At 40.2% G+C, this 20,853-nt stretch overlaps 1 protein-coding gene across 1 annotated transcript in view; it reads right to left on the reverse strand.

Annotated features, from left to right (window-relative positions):
• MGAT5 (alpha-1,6-mannosylglycoprotein 6-beta-N-acetylglucosaminyltransferase) overlaps positions 1–17,595 on the reverse strand; it is a 111,062-nt gene extending 93,467 nt beyond the window's left edge. Inside the window, exon 1 of the mRNA XM_021548729.3 lies at positions 17,512–17,595. The gene's annotated coding sequence lies outside the window, so the exon portion shown is untranslated. The remainder of the gene's footprint in view (positions 1–17,511) is intronic.
• Between the last annotated feature and the right edge of the window lie 3,258 nt (positions 17,596–20,853).

The following is a 20,853-nucleotide window of genomic DNA, read 5'->3' on the forward strand; positions in this document are numbered from 1 at the left end:
ATTCTTGCTACAGGCAAAGCAGAAAAAACTGAGTTCTCTTCATACCACAATCTAGCAGTGATGCATAAAAAACAATCAAACCCTGCAGTGAAGAAACCTTCACTTCATGCTCTCTTGTGATAGGGTATCACAGCTAGGAGAGGAGAAAGCAAAACCAGCCAACACAAACTCAGTTTGAATGCAAGGCCCAGTGAAGAGCTGTGGGACCCAACTTACACAGCCTGTCATGGGAAACAGGCATGAAAGCCTTTCTCCTGTCAAAGTGGGCTGACAAAAAGGTTTGCCTGGACAGTTAAATTTTCTTGCTGCCACAGCTGTCAGAGAGCACTCCTGCGTGGCTTGTCACTTGTCTTCAAAATGCAGAAGTTCCACAAAAGAAGGTAAACCTATTTCTTTTCCTCTTCTCTCCCCATCTCCGCTGGAGCTACAAATTAATTAAAAAAGCTCAAGCAACTATAAAAGCCATCAACAAGAGGCAGGGAAGAGTACAATTAAATAAACCCAATAATGTAAAACCCAAACTGCAGGCAGACAACTGAACACAGTATTCCTGGGTTGATGTCAATATAAGGAAGGTTGAAAGAGCATTGTGTTACAATCTAAGCCTTAGGAGTAAATTTATTTACACTCATATCAACATAATAATTTTCTAATGCAGGAAAGAAAGCAGTTCAAACTCCCATCTGAAATACAGACTGAATAGTAATCTCATAACCTTTGTTATCTGTTAAAAGCTTGATGGACTTAGTTAATGTTTATAATGTTACAAAGCATTAGGCCTCCATGAATTGCTTACCTCATTTTGAAATGGGTACCAAGGCTGATGCTTCTTTTCAAGGAAAGAAGAAACTTCTAAAATATCTTGTCAGCTCTACCCAAAAGGCCTACAGAGCTCTTCAGTTCCAACAGGACTGATCCCATGATCCTAGAGCTGCTACTTATGGGTTTGCCCTTGAAGAAAGTCTTGCCAGTGACACAGTACCTGAAGGAGGTGAAACTCTAGAACAATCCTAGCATTTCTCAGTAGTTACACCAGATTTGTTATGAATCAAAACCTACTAATGCTAATGTCAGAATTATCTTCTGACACAAAATCCACAGAACTTTGTTACAACAACCATGAAGAATTAATTAACCTTTACCAGCCTAACATCTTTCTTATCAACCATATTTAAACAAACCAGTACTGCCTGTATGAAGTACAGACAGCCCTTAATAAGAGGTCAAATGAATCAACTTATAAAGACCATTTTATCAAGTGTGTGGCAATATAGTGTGGACACCTTATCCTGAAAATGTATTAATGGCTGCATGCCAGTCCTACTTCAAAGAAGGCTGCCATGCAAGTCATAACTAACCCCTCCTCCTAATCATAAACATGAAAATTCCTTAACTCTTGGACACATGTATTCAAAATTTAAGAGGGAGGGCAGGCAGACAAAAAGGAAAACAAAAAAAACCCATGAAACCCATACAGGACTTATTTTCTGCCAAGGGCAAAACCACCAGGCATTCTCTAAAAGGCTGAGATGACTCTGAACATTTTAGAGGATGAGGTTCTGGGCATCGTATTCAGCAAAAATGCACTAAGAACTTGGAAGTCAAAGAGAGCTTCCACAACAATAACAGGTCATTTGAAAAACAATTATCAGAGCAACTTTGGAGGAAAAAGTGCATATACATAAGCAAATAGGACTGGACAGAAGAAAATAGTTGGCAGAAAATCAAGATCTTTAGATGCAATTGGGAAATACGTTTCCTTCATTTTCCTCATTTCTCTCAAGTTGTTAGTAACCTCTAATTTTCCATCTTTGTTGTATTGCTTAAATTAACTAGTATTTACCGAATGTTTTAAGTACATATTCTAACATTAGATAACTTATTCCAAAACAAAGTTAGTGGGTACTTTTGCTATCACTGTAACTAAGATCTGGGAGAAAAAAAAAAGCCAAACAAACCCAAGAAGAAAGGGTTTTTGTTACCATAACAAACAATAGTGAGGTTTTGTCTACATACTTCTTTGAAGGTCGTCATAATGGGCAATAACAAAGGAATTGTTATCACCCAGGTTAAAATATGATGAATTGTAAATAAAGATCACGACTGCTTATATTTGAGCTGAAGTACTTATGCTGGAAAAAAGTATACATCCACCATCTGGTGCACAGTAATTACAGAAATTAAAACCACATTTCTGTGGCCTGCCTTTAACAATTTTTACTGATACAGTAATACTTGATCTTCTTAGGGAGTATAATCTAAACTCATGCTGTTAAATGATCATAAGACTATGCAGTGCATGGCATAAGCAGTTCATTAAGCTGGAATCTTTAAAAACACTTGTTCCCAGTATTAAGGGAAACAGTTCCCGTAGGTTCACATCACGCCACTCAATTTCATCCACAGCCAAGGCAAGTTAATTTCACACCTGCTGAGCGATATCATGATGGATGGCACCACAGCAGGTCATTAATTTTGTTTCCTTTTGATTAATTTCACACCATAGACTGGACACAGTTTTTTGAGCTACGATGTCTAAGAGCAGGGCTTAATGCCTGCAAAGGGCTAAATCAGGTTTTCACTGCTTGCCAAAAGGCAAAGAACCCAAATGTGGTACAAGTGAAAGGGAGCTTCACTAAGCTTGGCACTGAACTCTGACATGGTTACAGGTATGGCAGGACAGTCTCACTGACCAGTGTAATTTAAATGTACTGTTCTTGAATACAGCCATAAAGCAAAAATTCTGGATATACCTTACCTACAATCAAGAAGACAAAAGTTAGTTTTACTTGCCACACAAACCCTTCCATCATTTACTTACTGGTGATATACCTAATAAGGTATATTTACTAAGGCTACTGTATTTCCCAATTTCAAATTAAAGAAAAAAAAAAACCTCATGATCACACAGGATGAAAGCAGAGGAAGGAAAAGTTAACATTCAAAGATGACAACAGCAGCCACTGTTGCCAGCAGAGCAGAAGGAGAAGCAGTGGGTCATTTTGTCACTCTAGTCAGTGAGGACATCTGGGGCCCTTGGAAGCCTCTGGCCCCACGGCAGAGGGTCCAGGCACAGCAGAGGGCTGAGCTGAGCCAGCAGCTGAGGAACAGCCTAAGCTCCCTGCACTTATCCTGCTGCTCCAAGCCACCCAGCCTCACACCCTCCTTTGTGCTACATGTGCCAAATCACCAGATCCCTCGATGAGCTGATTCAGCTCGTGAAAACAAAAGAAGCCTTTTTCTTACATTAGCTTTCTGCTTGTTTCACAAACCAAGCTGTCTAACAGATGGGTCAGGTGCATATCAAAGCTGGTGAAAATGAAAAGGAAAAACTGTATTTTTTGGTAGCAAAGAGATGTTTAGCTTAGCCCTTCTCCCCCTTCTAGGGAGTGATTCAAGGCAGCAGCCCCAAAAGCCTTGTCCTCTCTATTGACTATGGAAGGACCTGAGCTTCCAAAACTCAGATTAGGATGTGTTTTCATCCCTTCTTTTCCTTTTCTCTGTGCACCCCAATATTCTACAGCACAACAAATATCAAGGAATCATTATTGCTTGTCACTCCTTCAATGCTTTTGCTCTTTTGTTCTTCAAAACAGTGTTTCACAATATAGAATGAGCAAATTTTTAGTCTCTGATCATGAAGAATAATTTACAAAACACAGAAATGCTCATGCTTACCAGCAGCCATGCTAAGCTGAAACTATTGCAGTTAAGGCAAAATAGTGGTGAGAGTGACAGGGACAATGGTTTTGTGATTTGACAAATGGAAATGACATGGGACACGTGATTCAGTACGCATGGCTTAAATCTCTCAGCGTGACAGGCTTAAGTGAGGAAGACACGAACTACTCTGAATCCATCTGTGCCAGCAGACTTCTCCAACCAGAAGTCATTGCCCCCTCACATCTGCCCATGGAATTAACCTCAGTGTCCCCTAGACATTACTGCAAACTAAGTAGGGCAATAATTAATTTGCTATTTCAGCTACAAAGCTGGTCTTGCTAGTTTGATTTGCATAGTTCAGGCTGTGTAGACTGGCCTGTCCACCAAGATTGCAGCAACCTCTCCTACAATCATCCTGCTGTCCTCTTCTGGTTCAGCACACTGACTGACATCATGACTTACTATCAAGTACTTGATCAAAGGCTCTGCACAAAGCTTGAATAGATGCTGATTTGATGTGCTATAATGGTTACCTGTTTATTTGCCAACATGTAATTTTCAGCATGAACTGAAACGTTTTACTGTCAGCTCCTATAAAGAATCTAAAAACAGGATGAACAAGAAGCTGGGTTAATAGGACTTAGCCACAGAATGGAAATTCAAAGTAAATTATCTCAATCATCAGAAGCTGCAAGCTGGATTTTGTGGATGCACCTCCCATTGCTGGCAACCAATTATGACAATTTTGAGAGTAAGGACTACACAAGGAAGAGCTACAGCTTCATCAAGATTTGCAGCAGCTGTTCTTGCTCATCATCACCATTACATGGTTCACATTATGAATGGGAAAGTGAACATTTCAGTCCTTTTCCCAGTTACCCACAATACCATATAAAAAAAAAAGAGTTTGTGAGAGAACTAGTTTTGAAGTTTACATTCTTGAATGTCTAGAGAACACCTGGCCACACTTCCCTTTGTATGTCTCAGTTCTAGGGGCTGCTGAAGAAGCCACTCACTTTCTATCCAAGATCTCTTTGTAGCTGAAAAAATCCCAAACAATAAAACATTCCCTACCCATTCTAAAAAAACCCCACAACCTAAAACAAAACAACCGCCCAAATCCCCCAAACTGAACACCAATCAAAATCCCTAACTAAGCCTCCCAGGTCACATTTCTCAAACTATCAACTTCTTATCCTCCCGTAAGTGTGGTGGTACTTTCAAAATCTAGAAATTTAATCTGCCTGTATATCATTTGAAATTAGGAAACAAGAGAAGTTGAACCCTCAAAGCAAGTCTTAAATTGTTTTTTATTCATCTCACACAAATAATAAAAAATTAAGGTGAAATTTGCTATAAATGCATAGATTAATGCTTACCAATTCTCTTTAATTATGACAGCAATTTGTGAACTAAAACCTAAGTGCAATAAAGAATGAATTTGAAACTGCTACACGTTTGCATATATTCATTACGCACATCACCACATGACAGGCAGAATCTTTGAAGGTGAATCCCAAACAAGTGATTACCACTGAAGCAACATGATGGAGAATGAAGTAGACAAATGATGTATTTAGCTTCATCCTATCTTTGTCCCTAGAGGAAAGCATTTCCTCTAGTGTGGGAAGGGGAGGGGGGGGAAAAAAAGCCTAGAAAATTCAAACATGTTTTCCCCCAACACTAATGACCCATTTTAAACAGTCTTATGTAACTCAAAAATGAGATTATATTCGCGTTGTCATGGATTTAATCTTATATTTTCCAGTCTGAATCATATCAGAAGGTTATTTACCTCACCTTCTACCTTGTCTTCCTTCTGAATTTTCTCAGTTTAAGAAATTCAGTCCTCTGTAGCTTTTCAAATGGATTAAACAAAAATAAAGGGGCAAGGTAATTTTGGTGAGGTAATTTTGCACTTGTCTGAGCTGTACAAGGTTTATACAATCTGAAGCTATGTAATTATGTTAAATACCTTGTACCTTCTGAAATTTTTACCAGTCCTGGAATTCCCCCATGTGTGCTCTTCAGCGTGTTATCAAACATGCACGTTGAGCTTTTCCCGCTGCAGTGCTGGGAACACAAGCCAGTTCTTAGAAAACTGTCATCAGGTGAAAAGCTTTTCCAAAAACAAGGAGAAATGGGTCCACTTTGATAACTGTTCTCTAAAAAGGTCACATAAACCTTAGCATTCACAAATCTCTTTGCCACTCATAGTTGTGTGGATGGAAGAGACAAAAAAAATGTTCCTTCTAGCAGCAAATCTTGCTGTGTATCAACTAAAAGCTCCTCCACACATACGATGGACATAAATATGGATGGATATAAATTGAAAACACCACCTATGTACAACAAAATATCTATATATTTGTCAAACATTATCTGAATAACAGGGATAAGATCTACAAGACAGTTAAGTCAGACTTCCAAGGTCCACTCAAAAACATGAGGTCACTATTTAGGTTAGTTCTCCTGTGTTTCAACAATACAAACACATTATAAACAATATAATGTAAACACCAAGGCTTCCTTTCTTCTCCCACAAACATTAAAAAAAAAATCTCTAGAAAATGCCTCCTAAATTGCCTCCTAAATACAAATGGTTTCCAGATGAGAAAGAAAATTCAATAGGCAATATTGTCCATCTCTAGAATGGTGACAGTGAAAAGGTCTGCATTTTGATCTAACAAGGTTCTTCCTAGAGCCATGTTTATGTTAGTTAGGTAAGTGTACAAGACATAAAATAAACCCACAGACCAAAATACTCATATATAAATATGTACTGAAAACTCTACTTTCAGACAATCCATTTGAAAATTATTACAATCCAGCAGTTAATGTAAATGCACAAAGCTGCCAAAAAGATCACTTACAGCTCTGAGCAGAATGTAAATGATCTTGAAATAGTACTGTAGTACTAGCAGAGAGGAAAACAGAGACCACTTTACTGATACTACCATAGATTAATGGATTTCTTTACTGTTTAGTCAAACCTAATGAAGAGAAAAAGATAGGCAGAGACAGAGGAATAGATTTTCTAATATTATGAAAATACTCATTCCTTTCAACTCACAGGGGAAATGTGCTGGCAAAAACATCTTAAAAGTTAATACAAAAAGCCTTTCTCTTTTAAACTGTGTATAACTGGGCTACATTGATTTATCTTTGTAACAGCCAGGATTTGACAGATAACCTGCAAAGAACTATTTAAGGCATTATCTTATCACATTTCAACATCCTGAGCAGTCCATTTGCTGTGTAAGCTACAACCATGAGGGTCCAACACAGACCATGGTATACTATTGTGGCAAGCACATTTCTCTCCCTCTCAGGATTTTTCACAGAGGTGCACAGAGAGAAATGAAAGAGAAAACAATTTCTATTTCTGCTCCTTGTTTTTCCTATGTGGAATGTGTTTGGAGAATTGTTTACCTGGAGTGAGTGCTTGATTGGATTCTGGTGAGGACTGGTTGAGCCTGATGGCAAATCCAATCCACCTGTGTGTGGACTCTCAAGATTGAGAGGGTCACGAGTTGTGTTGGAGTTAGAGAAAGTAGTATGTAGTTGTAATATCTTCCTTTTTATATAGTATATTAATGTATGTTAGCGTAGTTATAATAAAGAAATCATTCAGCCTTCTGAATTGAGTCAGACATCGTCATTTCTTCCCATTGGGTTCACCTGCATTTTCAATATCCTATCTCAGTCTTACACCTGAGTTATTCTGCCTCAAGTGGGTAAATGTGGACTTGAGCCACGTGCATGCAGAGGGCATCAGTGGCTCTGACTGCAGGGGGGACACCAAAACACAACAGCCCCCACTGCAACAGTGGCTGGAAGTGCTCAAGGCCAGGTTGGATGGGGCTCTGAGCAAGCTGGTCTCATGGAAGGTGTCCCTGCAAGAAGGTTGGAATGAGATGAGCCTTAAGATGCATTCCAACACAAACCATTCTGTGATTTTTTTATTAATTCTATTATTAGGTCTGGTCTTAAGGAGAATAACAGTTCAAGCTACGAGCCAGACAAAAGAAAGAATAATTTTTTTCAATAACATTTTCCTCTGTACTTCACAGGAATATATTCCTTTCTGCAGCTTTTATCACTTAATAGTTTCCTATTTAGGCTGTTATTTTAACAATTGGAAAATTTGTACCCTACAGTTTGGACTCAACATATGACTTGAGGTTCAGGACTGAAAGAAGCTTAATTATGAGATGTCAGCAGTTAGCATGGATTTACCAGACATATCAGAAGATAGAATTTTAAAGGTTGTCTAAACTAAGATTTCTTTGCTACCTTGGTCTGTTCAGCTTTCCCAATTCTAACAGACCACAGAGACCATGTAAAATTTCAAACTTACATTTTCTCCATAATATTTTCATTTGTTTATCCTGACTAACTCTTTTGGGGAGGTATAAAGATAGCCTTAGATGAGATTCCTACACATTTATAATAATCAAGCCAAATATGTTGTTCCAATAATATACTGACTATACTAGCAAATGCATGGAAGATAACTCTGGTGCAAATAATCCCAAGACAAAAAAAAAAAACCTGTTGACTAGGAAAAATTACTGGACATGAATGGATTACCCAGTTTTTCAATGTGCTATTTCATTTTCTGTGAATTCAAAGCTCGTGGAACATGGGCAGTGAGTCAGACCTTCAGTAAAATCACCCTCAATCATTATGGACATCCTGAGGTTACCTGAAAAAGCCTCATCAGAAAAAAAAAAAAAAAACAAAAACCAAAACAAAAACCTCAACACAAAACCAAAACAAACAAACAAAAAACAACAGGAAAGAGGAACTGTGTGGAAACTTTGTTGTGACAAAGAAAAAGATGAAGATCAACTGGCCTTCTGAAGGTATGAAATCAATGCTTCAAATAATTTGTTTTCATAAATAGGTAATAAGCAACCCAACAGAAAAGTACAAGATGAATGAGATCAGCTATTATTAGCTGATTATAACAAAGATTCAGCACAACTGCACATACACCATTCAGAGACTTCATAGACTTTAATTGTACAGAAAAAAAATCCATTTAGACTTCTCCAATAGGTGGAGCAGGATGAGTGGATTCTCTTTTGGTCAATTCAAGAAGTCAAGGAGTTTAGCAAATAAGGACATTTCCTATCTGTTTTAATATAAAAATTAGGTTATAGAAACTGAAAAAGAATTTCAGAAGAACATTCTGTGGGATGGGAAGGAATGCATGAGGTAAAGCTTACATGTAATGTGTCCCAAAAAATTCCAAGTTGCATGGTGAAATTGCATCCTTGAAGATGAAATGTTTGCAGTGAAATGGCAAAAGCCATTGAGAAGTCTGGGTTAATATAGAAATCATGCTGTTTTTACAAGCAGAACAGGGTATACAGAAAGCCATCCTCACATATAACTGAAATCCCACAACACCAAAGACAAATTATGCATGCTTAGATTGAGAGATCCCCATGACATCCTAAATAAATTGGAATAAAGGAAATAAAGCTGAACCCCATAGTAAACTGCACTGAGGCACACACACAACACAAGTGACAATATATTAGCAAAAGAAGTATGAAAATAACATTTGACAGATTTCTTTCTCTGTTTGTCAAATGCAAGGATGACAGAGCTGGTCAGTACAAAATAACAAATGAGAAGGTTTTAATTCTGCATTTTTGTGGCCTGGACAAACATCTTTATCCTGAGCAATGGGCTTGATCCCCATAGTACAGGCAAGGTAGACACTGTAAGGTTCCTACAGTAATTTCTGCCAAAGTACAATGCTGCATCAGCAGTCTTTTTAATTAAATGTCAAATTTTAGTTAAAGAATAAGGTGGGTGGCATACTTAAAAATATTCTGTAGCTTGTCAAAGGGCAAGAGTACACCTTCATTAAAAAACTCTTTTCATAATGCTCACCCAAAATCAATAGTGTGAAATCTGAGTTGTACATCAGGAATTTATATAGTAAGGAAGCTTTGTTGTTTTTAAATTTGGATAAACAGACATAAAAATGTATGTTGATTGAGGGCAATGGAGTTCAAGTTTTCCATATCCATCACGAATAATACTCAAAGGTAGAACAGACTTGAGATACAAACAACACTTTGAATAGACCCAAGACATTTCTAACAAAACAGAATACTAATGGTGGATGGGGAAAAACAAATCCATTCTTTAAGTACATGGGATGAAGAAAACCTGCACTTCAAATGTAGGGGGGAAAAAAGAACCCCTGCTTCTTAACATTTTTTTAAACCCCAAATAATGAGCAAACATTCTTCAGATCTCCATCTCATACCCTTCTTAAGTCTAAAAAATATAAAATTGATGTAGACCAGTTTTCCACATGAAGTTAAACTACAATACTATTTTTCAAGTACAGCTTTTTAAAAATGAAACTTTTTTCCATTTATAAGGCTCACAGTTTTCTTTGCTCTAGAAGTGGCCACATACATGCCAATATCTCAGTGTGTAAGAAAGTGTTCCTAGCCATGTTTTAAGTAACTCAGTAGTGGAATTCTGTGACATTACACAGTGCAAAAGCTATGCAACCAGTGCATATGGAAACTACGACGCCAGGAAATGAATCAAGGTACAAGGTCTTTAATAGAAGCTGAAGAGAAGCGAAACCTGGTACAAGTTTTTGCTCTGTATCAGCCAGTACAGCCCACAAAGGTAAGTTTAAGTGTACACCTGGGCCTTGTTGTTCTGGTTTTAGTATACAGGGCCAGAGGTTTAAGTAGCATCAACTCAAAAAGAGCTTAAGTAAACTGCAATGTGCCTTTTACACCAGCACAGAATTCACCCACTGTGGTTAAACTCTCCTTACATCACTGGAAAACTCTAGTCCTTTCACCACAGACCTGTGGTAACACTGAGTCCCTGCTGGCAATGAATCAACAGTGCTGCAAGCACTGCTCCTTTACTGCAGGTTCAGAAGCCAGATTGGATCAACCACTGAAGGGGAATTCCAAACTTACAGTGGGGAAGTCCCATTTCCACAGAACTTCATCACAGATGCAAGTATGCAGAAATCTGTGATGGAAACCAAGACCCAGAGCATCCTCTAGTCTGGAACTCCTTCTTGCAACCTCAAATATTCTCTAATTTATCTTGGGGACAATTTTGCCATGATAGGTCAGGTGAAAGTTACTGTAACCTTTCCCTCAAAGAAATAATGAATAATGCTTTTAAATTATCAATCCAGAACTCAAGGGGAGTCACTTCAGATACTGAAAGATTTCACAGATTCACAACTGGGACCAAAACCTGACATCAATAAGCTGCCCGAGAGGCCTCAAACCACCAGGATGTAGATCCAGTAATAGGTCAAATCACTTTCTGAAACCAAACACTCCTGCAACTTGGTTTCATTTGTCACATCATTATACAGCCAGAAGTTTTTATTTTACTGATTATCCATTTTGTTAACTTAGGAATGCTGAGCTACTGAAAAAACTCAGGAAAAGTATTCCAGCAAGACCTACAGCTTATCTATAAGGAGCACAGTTTGTCTTTCAAGAGAAGTTATCAAAATAAGGAATTTTTTTTACTATTACTGGTGATTGATAAACCCTACTGTACTTAAGAAAATGTATATTTAAAATAACAAGCTAATGTTTTATTTTAAGTTCTAACCATAAGCATATTTAAAGTATACCCATAAAATATGGCAACTTGATTACAAGCTCTTAAAAGTAGACTAAGTATTAACATAAACTGGTTAATTTAATCTGTAGTAAAATAGCTGTTAGCTTTAACAGAAAAGCCACTGGAAGCATTCTGCTCCTGCGTGCTTTTCTGCATTCTAGTAAAAGAAAGTAGCTGCATAACAGAAAGAGAGGTGAAGTGTAAACAGAATGATACTGCATTTCACCAGGTTCTTGGAGGATCAATAATCCTGATAGAGAAACTGCCTTTCATGAAAAGAAATACAGGGAAGCAAACTGCACATTTTACAAGAACTTAGAAAACCAAAACAATGTGCAAGGGACTTATTGGAACAAGGTAGCTTTAATAATGTGGTCAGATACTTAGGCTGAAGTCTGAGTGGTAAAGATTGAGAAATCTTTTTTTTTACTTCTCTACAGCATGTTCCACACCCTTCTCCTCTACTGTCAGATCAAACCTGTACAGGGAGGGGCAGAGTCTAAGGAAAAGGAAATTAACTGGAATGCCTGTTACAGAGGTGTAGTGGTGCAGCATGAAACTTTCTTGAACAACTTAGAGCTGGTATTTTCACTCTTCTAAATCTAAAATATAGAAAATTAAGTCACTGCACAAACTGTACTTGAACAGGGCCTGTCAAGAAAAGACTCAGAAATTACTTAGCAAGCAATTACATAATCTTGTTAGGAGCTAAATTATCTGTTCAAGGATTTTTATTATGAATACTATACCAATTTTCGAATTCACTGAATGGAAGAGTTACATATACTATGCAGACAAGGTTTATGTGTCTAATGAAATGTTTCAGATAGTCCATCTTCAATCAAAACACACTTTATGCTTCATTTTATAAAAAAGAAGGTAAAAATAAAAGAGAAAATACATGTTTAGTGATGTGGGTCCTTAAATACTTGAAATTGTCTTCCAGGTATATCACATGCATTCTTCAGAGTTCAAAAACTGCACTGAAGCTGCATTGAACAGTAATAGTTCTCTGCAGAAAAGGATCAAACAGTGAGAAAGGATGAGAACAGAAAAAAAAGAAAGGTGAGGGATAAGACAGCATTTCAAACTCAAGAGAACTACTGCCCAAGGGACTATATGCTCATACAGAAGATTCTTATTAGTAAAACAGTAAAAATGTGTTAATCCACTCTGGTCACACATATTGCAGAGAAGAGGACTATGACACAATGTGGCAGAATCCAAGTGTTCAGTATCTTCCAAAGGTGAAAAACCATCCGGTTCACACAACATAATCTTTGGGCAGGAATGGTAATTCACTGCAGTTTATACCTTTTATGACAATTTAGAATTGTAAAATCTCTTTGTTTGGAAAAGGTACTTGAGATCATTGAGTCCAAGGGTCTATACATCTTTTAAACACCTCCAGGGATGCTGACTAAGCCCTGGTCAGCCTGTTCCAAAGCCTGACAACCCTTTTGGTGAAGGAGTTTTACCTAGCATGCAATCTACTACTCCATTAGTAACTGTCTGAGAAAGCCTTGCTAGGAGCTCAACACAGGTTAAATAAAAAGCTGAACTAATCACAGTGCACATAGGAAGGGAGAAACACAACCTTAACAGGCAATAGGAACAAGCAGCAGTAACTTCATTATCTAACTCTAACAAGAGTGAAGAAAAAAAGCTTTTAGTTTTAAAACTATTCTAGGGAAACACAACCACAAAGAATACATTTCATGTCAAAAATTATATGTAAAGAAATGTAACATACTACATGACCCACGAGCAACAACCAATTAAAGTAAAATCAGGTTCAGCCTGCTACTTGTAACGCAGGAAAATCCTTTTGTCTAAAGGACAAGGTCAAAAGAGGTGGTTGATCACTTTCAAAGATTACAGGATTTTATCAGGATATAAAAATCAGTATGACAACTGTCAGCAGGTTAGACAAATAATCAAGGTTAAACAGTTTGGAATGCCTGTGGGATATATGAAAAAATACAGTTAGCTAAGAGGAATAAGAGGTCCTTGTGAGACTCAAAGGGCCAGGATCACAGAATTCTTAACTCATACAAACCATAAATAATAAATCAAATGAATCACAGCATTGACTTAAGCTTTCCTCATGAAAAGGATTTTGCTATTTGGAGTACTATAAGAGGGAATCCCTGTCCCCCAAAGTATTTCCTCTTGGTACTTTCACTGCAGCGTCTCTCTAGTACACAAGCTGCCACATAGGTATGAAATCTCTTTAGCAAGAAGTTTCTAATAAAAGAAAGAGCTGCATCATAGCCTGAGTGCATGCACAGACCTTGGGCTTGAAGGATTGACCTGATTAAAGCTGACCAGACTTCTCCTTGTGGGAAGGTAAGAACAAAACTCAAAATCTATCTCAAGACAGCTGAACTACTCCAGCTTGAGTAAAAGAAGGCTATCCATTCTGGTAAAAGTCTGCACTGCCACAGAAAGCCAGCCACCGGCTCACACCTGGAGACTGTGTCAGTATTTGTGTTGTCAATGCTTCATCATTATGGTGGCTCCTCCTCAAATGACATCACTTCAGAGGTCTTATTTCATTATCCAAAACCCTCCACTGAACTAGTCTAAGTTTCTACAAAACTCTACTCACCCCTTCTTTGTAGCCATAAATTACAGTAAATTATCAACTCACAGGAACAAGGAAGAAATAATAAAAAACAAAATAGGGTCAAAAGCTACAGAAATCTACCAAAACGTGATCTGAGATTTATACCTCAGAGAAATTACACTTCCTTACATTATAGGTTTAAGCTCTTCAAGAAATGAAAATAAATAGAAAGGAAATAAATAGATAAGGAAGCCTTCAAAACTTCAATATTCTATGCCAATAATAGGAGGTGTATAGAGGAAGACAAGAGGGTTTGAGTGTGCAGGCATACAGAGGGTAGAAAATGGAAAACTCCACTTTTTCTCCTGAAGTATGGAAGGACAAGAGATTTGTTCGTTTTTTGTGTTCTGTGTTGTTTGGGGCTTTTTTTGTTTACGTGGTATATGAAATATAGAGATGCACAAATACTAACTTTGCAAAAGTAGAGAGGAATAAAGAATGACCTTATTCCACTCCAAACAGTTAAGAATGTTTTTGAAATAGAAGATGCAGTAATAGCAAAATTGCTTGATTCCTGAAAGAGTTTCCACTCATCAGATTCCCAGCTGATTAGCACTGTGCAGCATATTCATTTCCTCAGCAGATGCTTCCAATGTTTTTCACCAAGAATTGCTGCTGGAGTACTCTGGTTCCAAAACAGGCAAAGCAGAAAAGTTCTGCAGACGCTTTTGGAACAATGTGATGTAAGTGATAATGCAACCAGAACCTGGCACTTTGATAATCATCACATAATTTTCACATCTACTTAAGAGACTAAGCAAACACTAAGTCAAAAAATCTGTCGGCAAATAATCATGTTTGCCACTGGATCTCACTTGGGACTGCTCTTCCTAACAAAAAACCTGAACTAATTCTCTCATTCTCTCATAAAACACCAAGTCTCTTCTATATCTCAACCTTCTCAAAACATGAACACTGCATTCATGTAAGCCTTCAAGACACCTACCACATAACTAACAATACCTGCTAAGGGCAGTTAATGCCAATGACTCCTGAAGTTCTATTAAAATTCTGGAGCCAAGATGAGGAATTAAACTGCACTCTAAGCTATTTTACCCAACAGAAGCAAAAGCAGAGTGAGCTTGTTAGATGACGGCAGCATACAATGCCAAAAACATAACCCAGCACATGAAATAAAAAAAAAAAAATTCAGACTTGAAGGGAAGGGAGTGGTGCTAATAAAATTCCACGTACTATCTGAAGCATAGAAATTAACAATACAAAGCTTTCTTTTTCTTTTTTAAACAAGGGAACAGAAGGGAATCTGGTTGGAGGGAAATTACTTAAAACTGGAGAGCAGTTGTCTTTATTCAAAGTCATTTTAAGAATTCAGAACGCTTCATTATTTTGCCAGATTCTATTTCATGAAGCAGATTAAGGATTTTACATTATTTGCACCCAGTGTTGCTGGCTGCTTCCCAAGTTTTAGGCAGTCTAGTTTGGGGAGCTTAGACAACCTGATCTTCTTATATTCAGAATTCAGTCACTTTTTCTTTCAGCATCTTTTCAGTCCAGGCGTATAAGCTGCCTTCCTCCAGGACAGCAAGATGGATTTATCACCCAGAAAAGAGGAAGCATATGTTCTTATTTAATCCTTATTCTGTTCATACAAAATAAATCCATATTCTACACAAGAGCAACAAAAAAAAAGTCTGCATATGTGAAATCATGAAGAATAGACATTTTTTTCAGTAAATATACTGCTCCACAGGTCATTTTAGGAATAAACTACTCCCTACATCTCAGATAGGCAAAGAACAGAAAGCTGAAGTGAAAGTGCCTTGTATGCAATAAAACCGCCAAGAAAAAAAGGTGGTTTCCCCCTATTGCTAGGCTTGGTACAACCAGCAGTAATTATGTGAACCATGGGTGCTGCAGTAAGCAGGGTTTCTCATGAAGTACAGTCAGAGTCATTACACAGAGATGAAGGAAAAAGGTAAATCACCCATTCAGACTAAATTGAACTTTGAGTCCCCAGGCAAAATGGTTTCACTAATATAGAAACCAAGAACTAACCGGTTCCTCCTTTTTTGAAAGCTTTTTATGAAATGGCAAAATTATTCTGGAAGAACTGAGATCACCTCATTGATTTGGGAGCAAAGGTATACCCTCAGCCTGGAAACAACTTTAAACACTGTCTCCTAAGGACAGAGATTAGCAGATGAGTACCAGTGACTCCTTCCACCCATTTTACACACAAAGCTGTTTGCTGAGATAAAGCACTTGCAGAGCACTAAATCAAAATTCATTCCTGTATTTAGTATTATGAGTCATGCTGTTGAAAAAGCCATCATACTATTTTACGGGGACAAGGCAAGAGAGCTTTTCAGACAAATAAGAGTGTATAATAACATGAATCTCAGGAGTGAGCCTTCATTTAAAGTGTTCTATTCTTGCTGCAGTTATCAAGAGAGATTGATGTAACAAGATCTAGTGCAAGAATCGAGAATTCATTTTCTCAGGTTTGGTGACCCTAACGCTGGAAGGAAAAATTTGCTCTCAAAAGATGAGACTGATATTGTACCATACCTGGAAAAAGATGCAACCTACAGACTCTTGACAGTGGGGAAAGCCTCTACCAAGATTTACTTCCTCAAAACCGAGTGACATTTATTTTCCCCCAAATATGCTGAAAAGTAACTTAGCATTAAACAGTTGCCAAAACTCAAGAAAAAACAATACTCTGTTCAATGTAGGTCCGCACACCTATGCAATCACATCAGGTCAGACAGTACTTTTGACAGAGAAATCCCTGCGACCAAACCACAAGGTGATGTTGATGTGTAAGAAACAACGAAGCTGGCAAATAAAAAAGCACTGTTTTTTCCAACCCAAACCTCAATGCACCTCAAGCAAATAAAAAAAGAAAAAAAAAGAAAATAAAAAAAGAAAAAAAAAGGAAAAAAAGAAAAAAAAAGAAAAAAAAGAAAAAAAAGAAAAAAAAGAAAAAAAAAAGAAAAAAAAAGAAAAAAAAGAAAAAAAAAGTAGCCGATATGGCAGCTCAAGGCACATTTGGCACTGAGATGACAGCTCTCAGGAACCTCTTTCTCAAATTCACTTCCTAGAGGTTTACAAAGCATTGGAGAGGGAACAAAACCGGCGAACCGGGTGGAACCGAGAGCTTGTAAATGGCATCGTAAGGGGCAGATTTCAGCAGACCCTCGCCGAGGATCCATCCTCCCACCCGCGGCAGCGCCGCCCGCGCCCGCTGGAACCTCTGCGCGCCGCTCCGCGCGCCCGGGGCCGCCCCCGCCCCGCAGCCGCCGCCCGGCCCGGCCGGCCCGGGGGCCCCGCCGCTCCCCGACCGCGGAAGGTCGTTCCGCAAGGTGACGGGGGCGCCCGGGCCGCGGCCGGCACGGGCCCCGCCGCTCCGGGGCGGCCGCTCGGCGCTCCCCCCGTCCCCGCATCCCTCCCGCTCCGCGCCCACCGCCGCGCCCGGGCAGGCGGGGGCGATGCCGCCGGGGCGGGGGGGGGGTGTTGGCGGGCGGCCCCCCCCGCTCGGCTGCAGCGACCCCCGCAGCGGGGCCGGGCGCGGCGGCGGAGCCCCGCCGGCCCCGCAGCCGGTGCCGCCTCACCTGTCCGGGCGGCGCGCAGGTCCCCGCGCCGGGCGGAGCGCGGCGCAGCGCCCATGGCCGAGCGCGGGCGGAGGCGCGGCCGCGCCGCCGGGGGACGGGCCAGGCGGGGGCGGGCGGCGCCGGGGAGCGTCTGCAAAGAGCCGGCCGCGCACGGGGGCGCAGCGCGGCGGGGCGGGCGGAGGGCGGGGCGGCGGGGCGCGCGCGGCCGGAAGCGCCTGTGACAGGGCGAGGCAGAGCCGGGGAGTGTCTGCAAAGTGCGCGCCCGGCGCGGGGCGGCCGTGAGGGGGAACCGCCCGGCCGTGGCCCGCGGGTGTGGGCGCGGCGCCGGGCACGGTCACGGCCACAGCCGCCGCCCGCCGTGGTGAGCGTGCAGAGGCGGCTCCCGGCCCCTCCTGCGAGGGTTTCCCTCAGCGAAGCCGTCAGGCCGGGCGCGGAGCCCGCGCTGAGCCGACGCGTTGCACCGGCCAGCGCGTTTCCTAAGCATTAGGAACAGGTATTTGTGTCTGTTCAGCCGCTTAGGCTGTCCTAAAACACGCTCTGCACGCTGCCAGAAGTTGGCCTGTGGGCGCCCTCAGCGGCGGGGAAGCGGCGCGCTGCTGCAGGGCCATCTGCTGATGGCAGTTCGGGCTGGCGGCGCCGGCTCTCGCTCGGCTCGGCTCGGCTCGTTTCCCCGGCCTGCTAAGAGCTCATAGAGGCTGGGTGACATCTCGTGGCCAGTCCTGCTCTTCTGCATGGATACAGCCTTCTTGCATAAGGACAAACATCAAAGTGAAAAACTGTTTCTGGTCATCTCCAGGACCTAATATAAATTAAAGAAACATACCTGAAGGTTATAATAAGATGCAAAACTCTGGTCCATATTTGTTGTAATATTCATCACATCTACATATTCATCTGGTTTCGAAATAAAAGTTTTTAAAAATAAAGCAGATGGGTATGATGTTGGTCACAATGGACAAAAATCCTTGCTGGTGTTTGGCGCTGTTCTGGGATTTCTCCACACAGGACAGAAAATGATTATTCACTTCCTCAAGGTTTGCAAATGCATGCTGAAAGATACTTGTCTGCACCCACAAGCATCTGCAACAATGCTGGGTACCTGAGAGTTTCGCTTTTCACCCAGCATTGTGCTGTGATCCTATTTAGAAAAGCTCGCTGGCATTTAATGACAGGGTTTGGAAACTTTATGAGTAGCAGAATGATCAAAGCTTTGGACATCCTTCTGTGTAAGATGGGAACTTCCTAAATGATCTGCTGTGGTTTGTGCAATGGGCTTGCATCACAGGGAAACAAAGCAGGTGAAATACCAGCAACTACAGTACTTTCAGTCTTTCCCATTTATTATGGTTTTAATTTGTATAGCTCATATACAGGAGCTGACCTAACACTGCAGTCACTTTTGAGTTTGATATGTTCTTATACAGAATATTATACAACAGTGGTCTCCTAGCAGTGCTCTTCCCAAAGGGAACAGTAGCCCTTATTCACTCACAGTTCTCAAGCTGGATTGTGTCTACCAGCTCCCCCACTGAGGAACAGGATGGTACAGTACATAGTCCACAGTATTTATGTCTGATATAGCAATGTGAAAAAATATGGCAGTTATGAGCAAACTACGTGCCTTGAATAGGGAAGTGAAAACTGCATAGGTGAGCAGGCATTATTGCAATTGGGGCCCTGGTGCTGGCATCTCATCTTGCCTGTTTGCATCTCTCCAGGACTCCATGCATGCACTGATCCCCTGACCCTTGGTGCAAGGAGGAATCTTTAGAGAAGTAATTAAAGAAGATGGTTGATGCCATCTGTTGGTTGTGTGAAACCCCCTAAACATTGTATAAGTCTGGAACTGTACATCTCAGCCTGTTGCTAACAGAGAACTTTTGGGTTACTGTGAGGCCTGTGTTTTCCTGAGGGAAACAATTCTATTCTGGCAGAGACATTCAAGGTATCATCTATTGACAGTGTTTTCCTGCTTGACTTTGTGTCCAAAACTTGCAGGTACAGCCCTGCCTTGAGTGACAACAACTTGGTGTGATTGAGTGCCAGTCACAGCTTTGGAATAACAGAGACCTCGGGAAGCTGAGATGCAGAAGTCACATCTGTACCAACTCCTGCTTGCTTGCTGTGCACTCAGCAGAAAAGGACAGGAATAATCTTAAGCAGACATTGAACACAGTTGGGACTGTTTGTGTTATGGGAGCAATTCTTTGGCATTTCTCTGCACTGAATTTTGGAGAATTCTGTTTACAGACCAGCAGTGTTTGATTACATAAAACGTAAATGCACAGAAATCACCGGTGCTAACTCCAGAATTGCTTAATGGTACCTTTAAAGTAGTATATTTGTTGAGTTTTCCATCTTCATCTTCCATCTTCAGTTGTTCAAATAATAAACTACTGTAAGGTGGAGAAATGTGACCAGAGCATGGAGAACTCTGGGATTATTCACAGGCAATACTTCCATAAACTTTTCCCTAGAGAAGTGCATGTCAGACGTGTTCCCTTTTGACTTGCAACACTGTATAACAAAACTACAGCACACACATAAAATGTAGTTTGTCTTTCATAACAGCAAAACATGTTATGATGAATTATATATTATTATTAGAGAATACAGACAGAGAAAATAGAGATCTAGTAATCTCTTTCCTGTGAGGGGGACTACGTTCAGCATTCCTGCCTCTGTTGTGGTTCATAGCCCCCCTTTGGGTCAGGCACAGTGTTACATCATGTTATACTTGTATTGCCACAGCAATAAAGCACTTGGGATAGGCACTAGAGAGAATCTGCTTTATAATCTGCATCTCCTTCAAAGCCCTGTTGCCTAGTTTCTGAAAGGGCCTCATCCCTCTATGTAGGATTTCTTTCCTTCTTTTTTAACCCTCTGAATATAACTCTATAAGCTCCTCTGAATAAAGGCTTCTTAGCTTTGCAGACACTAAGTGGACTCTTCAGTGGTAGGCTGAGTATTGTATTATTAATGCTGAACATGACTTCAAAAAAAAAAAAAAAAAAAAAAAAAGAGAAAAGAAAAAAAAGACAACAGGAAAAATGAAATTTGAACCAGAGATAAGATTAAAAAGACCTTCCCGAGAAGTATCTTTGTCTATTCTTTGCTAAACAAATAAAATCATGCTTGAGGATTCCAAGATATGCTTTTAAAGCATTCTGTTTGATGTCTACCTTGGCTTTATTGATGGAATTTAATTTATTGCAAAATGGTAACTGACTCAAGCCACTGTGCTAGAGATCAGAAAACTCAGGTGTTCATGTTCAAGAGTGTATCTTGCTTTTTTGTTTGAATGCTCTGATTTCTCAGGACCTCGTATATGCTTTTTGAAAT

This window comes from Lonchura striata, chromosome 8, assembly GCF_046129695.1.
Source record: "Lonchura striata isolate bLonStr1 chromosome 8, bLonStr1.mat, whole genome shotgun sequence".
NCBI lineage: Eukaryota > Metazoa > Chordata > Aves > Passeriformes > Estrildidae > Lonchura > Lonchura striata.